We start from the raw sequence: 3,860 nt of genomic DNA on the forward strand, positions 1-3,860 counted from the left end.
GAATAAAAATTAGGAGGTATGACAGACATTGTGAAATGAAAGGAAAATGCTCAAAAGTAAAGAGCAACTGGGGTGAAGGAACAGAGAAAAGAAAGAAGTATATATGTATATGCAGGATAGCTAACATAGTTTTACTACTGACTTTTATTGCTTTGCTGAAAGAAACAGTTAATGATTACTTACTTGATCAGTCTTGCATGTCCCTATTTGTTTTCCTGAGAATCCACTTTGAAGATATCAATATGTAATACAACAACCATTGTTAATTTCCTAACACTTTGTCTGTAATTCAGTACTGTTTGTATTGTTCTTATGTTGTTTTGTGAATGGATGTCTGCTAATAGGTTTTCCTTTTTTTATTCTTAAAATAAATTTTTAAAAAATTTTCCCACTCTCAATTTTGTACACATTTCAAAAACACTCTATGTCTCCTTCTCCTGTCAGTGTCTGACATCCCAAACCATTCTACTATCAAATTGGATGAGGAATTAAGCACACAAACTACTTAATAATATGACTCAGTGTACTGAAATTAAAGAACCAAAAGTTTACTTTTTCACATTTATCCAATTTATAGTTCCTAATAAAGCATCACAGGGCCTGAGAACAGGTTATTCTACTGCGGTGCCTCCTCAGGGCACTTTTTTTTCTTGGTATTTGAGAAAAGAGTCTGTTACTAGAGGGGGAAAGCAGTGAAATGTGTGCTTGGGTTGTTAAAGAGAATTCCCTTGCTCAGAGGTGACATGGCCCAATTCAAAGACCTCTTTACTTCTTCTTACACAAGAATTATGTCCAGTTTATTTCATTTAAGAGTATGGTCTCTTGTTGCATCCATTTACCTATAAAAGCCTCTAGTTTGTCTTTTTTTATATAGCTGAGTACTACAAAGAGCAGTGTGTTCCTAACATAGACAAAAACAAGAGGCATTTACTTTGGCTCTAGTTCTACAGGACATTGCCACGAGGGATGTGAGTTGCACGCTGGAAAGCACCACACTACACTAATTATGCCTACACATTGAGATCCAAGTAAGAGTCTAATCAATATTTAACAAGGATTTTTATTTTTAATTCTTCCTATGTGTCCAGAAAGAGACATGATCCAGGGAATCTGACATGAAAGATTCAATCGATCTTCTCAAATACATGAATATATTTATACATAGACAAAAAATAATGCCACTTTACAGAAAAAAAATAAAATGACAATTTTGGATCCCAGATTACATTTTAAAAGCATAAAACAGAATCTTATATCATGGGTTCTAAGAATACCTAAATTGCATATAGCCTTATATTACACATCCATAACCTATTAATAACAGGAGGACCACACATTATCTGTTTAATTCATATCAGTGCAGTTGAATCAAGAAGAAATCAACTTGGACGTGAATGCTAAGTTTCAGAGATTTAAAAAATTTGCCATGTGTTACAGAAATTATAAGGGATGGAAACTGGATTCAAAAATAAATTGTCAGTCTGTATCTGATCCACAAATCCTTTACTTTGTTTCTCAAGGATCAAAAAGAGTTCAGCAAAGATCTAGAGCTTGAAATTACATTTATGTCAGAGGAACATTAAACTCATTCACATGGTTTCTCTTATAGGAAGACAAGCGTATAAATAAAATAAAGATAACTAGCAGGAAATAGAGAGCTAGATCTTTTGGAAAGGATTTTGGGACCAAGAGATGGAGGGAGGAGGGACAGAGGAGGGAAAGTGGATGAAAAAGGAATCAGTAAATCTTATGCACAAGCACTCACACTCTCCATGAATGGTGAGTAATCATTATGTTGCACAAACATATACTAATGAAAATTAATATGAAAAAAAATTTTTCAAAGTCCAATTTCCTGAGAAAGAATGGTCAAACCCTGAGTTGACTTCTATGGCTGATATTAGGAATGAATAAAAGATGGGAGGACAATACGAACATTTTTAAGGAAAGTTTTCAATGCAGGCCGAGAACGAGATCAGTACTAAGACGTGTGTGGTGACAGACGCCTATACTCCTAGCACCTGTGAGTTGAGGCAGAAGGATTGCCATGAGTTTGAGGCCAGGATAGCTTACATAGTGATTTCAGTGCCATCCTCAACTACACAGCAAGGTGTGTTGAAAAAACAAAAACAGAAGAATGTGATCAGTACTAACCACAGTGGACTTTCTCTGTTATTAGCATCACCTCTGATCTCAGGAATCCTTTTGACAGTGAATGCAACAGGTGTCTCTCCCTTGCCTCTGTGATTTACTTGGAACACCCAAAGAGTAGAGCACAGTAAACAAGGTATCACCTCCTAAAGAGACATGAAAAAGAAATAGGTGCTTACATTATCAAAGGTTCTAACTGCCAGGATTCAGCTGGCAAGATGCCATGTGTGTGATATCAAATAGGCATATGTAAACAGTTCTTCACCCTGTTCTACACAACAGCCTACAATAGATTACACAAAAATAGTGTGCCCGTTTCATTCTTGAAAAATATTAATATGTCTCTCTTATACTTGAGAAACATAGTGCTGTTAGAAAGGAAAAGTACATGAACTGATATCTCAGGTGTTGTCATTCAGGAATCGCTCAGTATTAGTTCATGATGCTTAGGTTACTTCCATCCTCATGCTCATCCTCATCAGCATCCTGCAAAGTAATCTCCTCCCTTTTGAGGTGCTCAGGAAATAGTTTACAGACACCCAAAATCTGCTACTGTGGACTGGATGTTTGGGGGAAGCATAACCTGTGTAAATTAAATGAAAACTTTGAGAATTTGGGAATCTTATCACACCCAAGTGTATAAAACTAAAAACTCTTGTAGTGAAAACAGTGCACAATGCTATTAATATGTTTCACTATCCAAACTTTCTTGTGAGTTCATGATGGAAAGAAATGGCACCAGCAGTCCTTCCTCTATCATCTTTCCCTTTAACAGTTAAATAAGTCCCCCAGTTGCATACAAATGAATTCCTTTCTGGGAGAATGTTCATAAGTCAGATTCATTTGCATCTGATAAATTGAATTTTCTACCATACACCTGTGGATGTTTGCAACTAAAATGTTTGTAAGTTGGGGACTTCCTGTAGTAAGTGATGTCTCTACTAGTTACGTCCAAAATCTACAAACCCACGCCTCTCACATTCCAGAGGACCAGTGAAGGTTCTGCATAAAGTAAGAGCACTGACATCAACAATACCAGCTAGGGGCTTCCTATTTCAGACAACCACAAATGAAGAGACACAGTAGCAAAAAAACATTGGAGCAATCAAAATAAAAAGTGGCAGGAACTGGTTATATACTATGATCATGGAGTCACACAAATATTAACTGCCAAAATTGGTCCATGTCCATGTTATCCCAATCTTTAATGACTTCTGAAATTGAATAGAAATTCAAGAAAAGAGATAAAATGAATATTCACAAAAGATATTGGACCTTCCACTACTCAAGAGGAATCTCAATTGTACTATTAACTTTGTTAATTTCTTCCTTTAAATAAAAATATCCTCAGTGTTTTATTTCCATTCTTCCTTTCAATAAGATACACATAACCTAAAGTATCATTTTCTACAATTTTCAAGCCTGTGTTGGTATCACTTTTGTGTAAACATCAGTCTTTACTCATCTCCAAAAATTTTTCAACTTACACAATGAAATTTTGAATCCATATGAATTCCACCTTCCCCAAATACCTATCATTCTAATATGAAGCATAATGAAAACTTGAAATTATCAAACTTCTGAAATAAAATAACCAAGAAGGCTGCATTTAAAAGTGAGTTTAGGGGCTGGGGATTTAGCTCAGCGGCAAAAGCGCCTGCCTGGCAAGCGCAAGGTCGTGAGTTCGGTTCCCGGTACCGGAGAAAAAC

The sequence above is a fragment of the Chinchilla lanigera genome, unplaced genomic scaffold (assembly GCF_000276665.1).
Source record: "Chinchilla lanigera isolate Chin_1 unplaced genomic scaffold, ChiLan1.0 scaffold00094, whole genome shotgun sequence".
NCBI lineage: Eukaryota > Metazoa > Chordata > Mammalia > Rodentia > Chinchillidae > Chinchilla > Chinchilla lanigera.